This window comes from Crocuta crocuta, unplaced genomic scaffold (genome assembly GCF_008692635.1).
Source record: "Crocuta crocuta isolate KB4526 unplaced genomic scaffold, BGI_CrCroc_1.0 scaffold840, whole genome shotgun sequence".
In the NCBI taxonomy this organism is placed as follows: domain Eukaryota; kingdom Metazoa; phylum Chordata; class Mammalia; order Carnivora; family Hyaenidae; genus Crocuta; species Crocuta crocuta.
Window position 1 is genome coordinate 17332 of NW_027530523.1, and position 7891 is coordinate 25222.

General features: G+C 43.3%; 1 protein-coding gene across 1 annotated transcript in view; it reads left to right on the forward strand.

The window, feature by feature from the left end:
* The window catches only part of IDS (iduronate 2-sulfatase), a 47817-nt gene that overhangs the window by 17165 nt on the left and 22761 nt on the right, over positions 1–7891 (forward strand).

Consider the following 7891-nt stretch of genomic DNA (forward strand, 5'->3'; position numbering starts at 1 on the left):
CTAGTTTTATATATATATATGTTTATCAGATATGGTCGTGGTACTAATGGTAGTGTTCTTCTATACTTCCTTCAGTTGCTGTAGTGTATCCTCAAGAAGCCTTCTAAGAAAAGGCTGAGTAGGAGATAAGTTTTTGAATTCTTGCATGTCTAAAAAAATCTTAATTCTCTCCCTTTTCTGACACTCTGGCTATGTATAAAACTTCATGCTGAAATTTGATGTAGTTTTTAAATCTCTGAATGCTTTTAGAATCTTTTCTGTGCCTTGGTGCTCTGAACTCGTACAAAACTATGTTTTCATTCATTGTGCTAGGAACTCAAAGAAGTCATAACAGTCCAATTTTTTCTTTAGCTATGAAGTTGTTTTTCAAATATGTGTTTAATAATTCCCTCCTGTCCATTTTTTTTCTTTTCCATTTCTATAATTTAGGAAGGTGTTGGTCATCATAACTGACTCATACTCTGTTTAATATTTCCTAGGCTGCATTTTATCTATTGTATTGAGGCCTAGTATACAGTGAGGTGTACAAATCTTAAGTGTAGACCGTATTTTTTTTCATATGTACTCATGTCATCACTAGTTAGATAAAACATTAGAACATTCCAGCACCCCTGCAGATGTCCTCATGCCCCACCCCCTGATCAGCACCTTCCCCAAAGGTAACCACCATTCTAACCTTATCACCAGAGATTAGTTTTGCTATTCTAGAACTTCATATATATGTAATTGCATACCATGTACTTTTTTTATGTCTGGCTACTTTCAATCAAAATATTTTTGGGGATCCTGGGTGGGTCACTCAGTTAAGCATCTGACTTCGGCTCAGGTCATGAGCTGTGGGTTTGAGCCCTGCGTCGGGCTCTGTGCTGACAGCTCAGAACCTGGAGCCTGCTTTGGACTCTGTATCTCCCTCTCTCTGTTTCTCCCTTGCTTGCTCGCTTGCTCTCTCTCTCTCAGAAATAAATAAGCATAAAAATTAAAAAATAAAACAAAATATTTTTATAATTCAACTGTGTTGTTGCACGTACTGGCAGTGCATTCTATTTTATTGCTGCACTGTATTCCATTTGGTGATTATACCAGAGTTTGTCCATCCAAATCACTGCATACTGTTGAAGGAGCTCTGGGTTGCTTTGAGTTTGGGGCTGTTACAGATAATGCTACTGTGAATTGTATGTGTCTTTTGGTGGCCATGAGTACAGTCACACATTTTGAGTATATGAGTATATGCACCGGCGTGGCATCGCTGCTTCTTAGGTAGACACGCATTCAGCTTTAGCCTTACTAAATACTGCCACCAGGTTTTCCAAAGCAGTTGTAGCAATTAGCACTGCTACAAGCAAGTGGGAGAATTTGAAGTGCTCCATGTTCTTGTCAGCACTGGGTGCTGTCCTTTCCTGTATTTCTGTTCTATATATTTTTTAATGTTTATTTATTTTTGAGAGGGAGACACACAGCACAAGCAGGGTAGGGGTAAAGAGAAAGGGAGACACAGAATTGGAAGCAGGCTCCAGACTCTGAGCTGTCAGCACAGAGCCTGATGTGGGGCTCAAATTCACAAACTGCGAGATCATGACCTGAGCTGAAGTTGGATGCTTAACCTACTGAGTCACCTAGGCACCCCTGTTTTATATTTTTAAAGTTCCTCTCAACTTGGTTTTTCAGTTCTTTCACTGAATTTTTAATTTTGCAATTGTAGTTTTAATCTCAAGTTATCATTCATGTTCTTTAGTACTTTTTTTTTAATAGCAATCTGTTTTTGTAATGTCTTCTCAAGTCTCTCCGAGGATATTAATAAAAGGTAATTTTTAAGCTTTTTTAATGTTTTCTTGAGAGAGAGAGAGAGAGGTAGGGGAGGGGCAGAGAGAGAGGGAGACACAGAATCCAAAGCAGGCTTCAGGCTCTGAGCTGTCAGCACAGAGTCAGCACAGAGCCCGACACAGGGCTCATTCTCATGAACCATGAGATCGTGACCTGAGCCAAAGTTGGATGCTTAACCGACTGAGCCACCCAGGTGCCCCTAAGTTCTTTTTTTGTTTTGTTTTGTTTTGTTTTTTGTTTTAGGCAATTTCTACATCCAGCATGGGGCTCAAACTCAGGATCCTGAGATCAAGAGTCTCATGCTCCAGCAACTGAGCAAGCCACATGCCCCCCCCCCAAAAATGTATTTTTGCTTTTCCTTCTTAAATTATTCTTTTCTGTCCCTTAATCTTTCCTGTAGGGCTGGCTTTGCTATTTCTTTTTCTTGATATTTCTCTGTCATCTTGTACACCATCCTCAAATATTTAGCCTTTCTTTATTGTCTGGTTATGCTTAAGAAAGAGGCTGACTGGCAGCTCTGTGGCCACAGGACTTACTGATTTGTAGGCTTTGTTATAAGATGAAGAGACACTGAGGTGACAGTTTTGGGGAGATAGTGCCAGAATGTCACAATATGGAGAGGTAGATTTTTTGTTTGTTTGTTTGTTTTGGTGGTTTCCACACCCAGTCTAGCTTTCTTAGTCTTTCCCAGACAGTTTATTCAATTACTTTAGAGACAAACCCTTCTTTTTTCATTGAGTTAAATACTGGCTTTTGGGCCTTCTGGGGGAGATTTAATATCCATATAGAAACCCTCAATTAACCTCTCTGATTTAAATCCCATTTCTTACTTCTTCCCTCTGATACCTACTCTCTGTGAGTTGGGAGACCATCTAGGCCAAGTTTGTTTCTTTCTTAGCTGAATTCCCTTTATAGGTATTCTAGGCTGTGGCTTCATTGGTCTCCACTGTGGCAGATTCTAGAAATCTGGTGGAATTTTTAAGCTATTGCAGGTCCCTTCCCATTTTTTCCTTTATTTAAATTGAGATAAAATTTCTGGGGCACCTGGGTGGCTCAGTAGGTTAAGCGTCCAACTTCGGCTCAGGTCATGATCTCACGGTCCATGGGTTCGAGCCCCACGTTGGGCTCTGTGCTGACAGCTCAGAACCTGGAGCCTGCTTCGGATTCTGTGTCTCCCCCCTCTCTGCCCCTCCCCTGCTGGCGCTCTGTCTCTCTCAAAAATAAATAGAATGTTTAAAAGAACTTATAAAAAATTCACAGAAGATAAAATTACCCATTTTAAAGTGAACAATTCAGTGGCATTTAGTGCATTCACAGTGTTGTACATTCAGCACCTTCATCTAGTTCCAGAATATTTTCATCATCGTCAAAGGAGAACCCATACATGTTCCGCACTTGCTCTCCATCTCCTCTTCTAACACCTGGCAGCCATCAATTTGTGTTCTCTCTGTAGATGTACCTATCCTGAATACTTTCTATAAACGGAATTATACAATATGTGATCTTTTATGTCTGGCTTCTTTCCATTGGCACAGTGCTTTCAAGAGTCTTCCATACTGCAGCATGCATCAGGACTCCATTTCTTCTTTATGGATGCGTCGTATTCCACCGTGTGGCTAGACCACAATTCATTTATCTTGCAATGGATTTGAGCCAGTTTGTCTATCGTGAATAGTGCTGCGATGAACACACACGTATAAACACTTGTTGGAGCACTAGTTTCCAATCTTCTGGGTATATATCTAAGAGCAGAACTTCTGAGTCACATGATATTTCTATGTTTAACTTCTTGTGGAACTGCAAAACTGTTTCCACAGCAGCTGACTCATTTTACATTCCCACCAACAATGTCCAAGTTTTCTGATTTTTCTCCACATCCTCACCAACGCTTGTGTTTTAAAAGTTTTTGATAGTGGTCATCTTAGTGGGTGTGAAGTGCTACTTCTTTGTGGTTTTAATTTACATTTCTGCAGTAACTAATGAATTTGAGCATACTTTTCCATTCTTTCTTGCTGTCATGTTATATTGTTTTTGTTCCTTGATGATTATTTTAAAGGGAGGAAGAGGTAGTGAACAAAGAGATGTGTCACCTAAGCCCCCTTTCAGTGGCGGCCTTCTTGCCCCAGTTGTTGAGAGGGCACCTCCTTCAGGACTGTCCACCCCATCAGGGCCTCCTCATTTGCAGAGGGCCACTTTGCCCATGCTCGGACCCCTCCTAGGGTATAGCTGCCTTCAGTGACTTGATAGGGTGATGTAGAAATATCTGGCCATGTTGGCCTAAGTTGAGACCCCATGGGGTTAGCCGGGGCCTGAATCACAGCTCAGCTGCTGCCTCTTTCCACTCTTGCTCCCTCCTCATCCTTTCAACAGGTATTTCTCCCAAAGGCACTCACTGATTAAACATCCTGCACACTTTACTCTGTTTTAGATTCGGCTTTCGGATGAACACAGCCCATAAAGGACAATAAACATATGTGTCTGGCTCATTAACTTAAACTGGAGGTGGGACCAATAGTGATTTCCTTAACATTCCAGAAACTTAGGGCACCCCAGTGGCTCAGTTGGCTAAGCGCTGACTCTTGATTTCAGCTTGGGTCATGATCTCATGGGTTCATGGGTTCAAGCCCCATGTTGGGCTCTGTGCTGGTGGCATGGAGCCTGCTTGAGATTCTCTCTCTCCCTCTTTCTCTCAGGCCCTCCCTCACTCGTGCTCTCTCTCTCTCTCTCTCAAAAATAAATAAATAAACTTAAAAAATTAAAAAACTATTCCAAAAGCTTATCTAATACTTGCTTATGTATATACTTTATGTACAAAGATTGGAACTGTTTTCTTTGGATGCCCCTATTAAATCTCATGCAGGCACCAACCTACAAGGTGGTGGCTATCTTGAGACATTGGAGGCCTGAGCTCTTATAATGCTCTCAGCTAAATATTTTAGTCTTTAGTGAAACCAGGCTACTCCCTTAAACACTTCTCAGTGAGCCAAAGCTACCATGTGAATGTCCTTGATATTAAGGAGGGCGTTTCATATTCTGGTCTGCTGAGTATGTAAGTACTTTGGAAAAATATCTGCTTTCTGTTCCTTAAATTGGACTTCATGGCCAAAAAAAGTCAGTCTTCAGCTTTGCTCTCACTTCTTGTGCATCGTCATCTCCCTCTCCTTCTGCATTTCTTCCTTCAAGCCACTCTGTTTGCCCTGCAAGTTCAATCTCAGCCGTGTCTGTGGCCTCTTGGGCTTTGTTGGAACATTCAAGAGACCCCCTTCTCCCTTGATCTTTTCTTTCATTATGGTCATAGCTAGATTGAGGACAGAGAGGCTATCTTTTCTGCCCAGAACTGGGTAGTCATCACATACCCTGGCTGCAGTCCCTTCTGGAATTCAGAGTCCTCGGTCAGCTCATATGGTTGTTGACCAAATCTATTTCTCTGCAGCTCTAAGACCAAATTTTCAGCTTCTTACTAGCTGTTAGCTGGAGGCCGCCCTCAGATCCTAAAGGCCATTCAGAGTTCCCTGCCATGTGGCCCTCTCCAGGGATAGTTACAATATGGCTTTTCCAAAACCAGCAGGAGAATACCTCTAGTGTGTGTTTGCAAGATGAACTCATAGATACATCATAACATAGTCATCCATGTGAAATGCTATCTTACCTTCACCATATTCTACTGGTTAGAAGTAGAAGTACAGGTCCTACCCACGCCCAAAGGACACAACTTACTGGGGGGTCACCTTAGGGTGTGTCCACCGCACCTGTCAATGAATGCTAGCTGTTCACTGTTATTCAAATATAAACTCTCCAGAAAGATACAGGTGAGACTGCATCTCAAATGCATCTTAGACCCATGTCTGGTCCCTCACATCTGCCAGAACAGGCCTTCCAGCTGCCCTTTCTTGATGTCCTCCAGCATCATAGCAATGTGTCGGAGGGTGCTTGAATCAGTGTTGGATTGGGTGAATTTGTCTTCACATCTGAATGCTTCCTCTGGAAAGACTTTTCTTTTTCACAAATCAAAAGTCCACTTGTATGAAGGTGATTGGGTTACGCTGCTGTCCTCCTCCCCACAGACTGTTCACTCCTTGGGGTGGGGGTGGGGAGCAGGCAAGGACCAGTCTGCTTCCTTATTCCTCATTTATCCTTGCCCTGGGCCTAGATGGGATGGCTCAGGAAATGTTTGCCAACTTGAAGGGAGTCCACAAAAGAGCTTGCAGGCATTTTTAGAGGCAGAATTATATGCAACTTGCCTCATTCCCTTCTTTGGTTAATCCTGGGGTTTACTGAATTCCTTTTTATTAATGGCTTTTTGATAAGGACAAGTATGATCTAATTAGGTCCTTAGTTCACAAGCTTCCAGGAGACATCTATTACTATGAGAAAGTATAACAGATGCCAAAGAAAGAGGAAATAGGGGTAAGAGAAGTTTTCTAAACATTCATTGGAGTCGTGGTTGACATCAGGCTCAGAGTTTCCTGAAACATTAAGGCCATACTCTTGAGAGGGAAAGGAGGGACAGGTAAGGTGCCAACTGAAGCTTGACAGCTTGGGTCCTTGGCTGCAGCTGGCCCACCCTGAGGAACTCAGTACGCTCTGGCCTGAAGAGTGAAGACAGAGGCTGCAGCGTGGCTTCTGGGCTCCAATCAGAACAGCCACCCATGCTAGAGCTTGAGGAAATAGCAAAGCAGATGTGTGCATTGACTGTGCTCTGGCTACCTCCCGAGGAAGCAGGCCTTTTATGGAGAGCCTCCCTGCTCCTCCGCTTCCTGGCTGTGTGTCCTTGGTTAAGTGATATAGCCTCTTTGAGTTTTAATTTCTGGATCTGTAAAATAGGAATGATAGTAGGGGCATTTAGCTCACAGCCTTGTTGTGAGGAGACCATTAGCATAGAGTTATAGGAAGCCTCTGATAACATTACTAGTATTTATGCATTCCTGCGTGCAAACAAACAAAAAAAGAAAAAAAAAAAGGTCTGCACTCTGCCTGGCATTTATGTTAGGTTATTTCACTGGGAGGTGGGAGTGAGTCAGAGACTAGGAGAGAGGACTGTGATGTCTTTTGCAACCTTCATCCCCAGGCAGACTGAATGATTTTGTCTTGGAAGGAGTTATGACCCTCACTCCTCCCATCTCCTTGGTGCTCCCCATCTCCCATCTCCACAGCAGCCTCTGTGCTGTCCTCCAACACTGTCATACATGCTCTCCACCATGGCTGCTCCCTGTGCCTGGAGTACCCTTCTTGTAGACATCACGTGGCTTGCTCCGTCACCTCCCTGAAGTTTTAGTTCCAGTGTCACTTTACTAATGAAGCTTTGCCTGACCACCCTATCAACAATAGCATGCAAATCCACCTGGCCTTATGTTTGTCCAGACCGTGCATGCTCACTGGCGTTCTTGGTTTATTTGGTTATTTCAGGTCTGCAAGCCCCACCAGGGCAGGCACTTCGAACTCTTGAGCCGCCAACAGTGCTTGGTATACGTATCTGCGATACTTAATAAGTACTTGTTGAACAAATGCATAAAAGGGGAGACCTTTTAGATGGAAGAAGGCAGCTTCTCAAAGAGCTGCATTGTCTCTCTCAAAAATAAAGATTAAAAAAAAAAGAGCTGCATTGAATGAGAATGTCATTGGGCTGGGCTGCAAGGAATTGTGACTTTTTAAAAATGTTTTATTTATTTTTGAGAGAGAAAGAGAGAGCATGAGCAGGGGAGGGTCAGAGAGAGAGGGAGACACAGAGTCCAAAGACAGGATCCAGGCTCTGAACTAGCTGTCAGCACAGAGCCCGACGCAGGGCTCGAACCCACAAACCGTGAGATCATGACCTGAACCGAAGTCAGACGTTCAATCAACTGAGCCACCCTGGCGCCCCAAGGAATTGTGACTTTTATGGAGTGATGACAGAAGGGAAGGGCTTCCAGGTGGAAGGTATAACAGGAACAAAGGCAAAGAAGCGGAAAACTGCTGGTTAAGGACAGTGGCTGCATCGCAAATATTTGGACACATCTGTAAAAATTCCGTCGCAGGACCAGAGCAAGGGCAGGAAGACAGGGCAGCTGGGTCTTGCCGGCTCTGCGCTCGA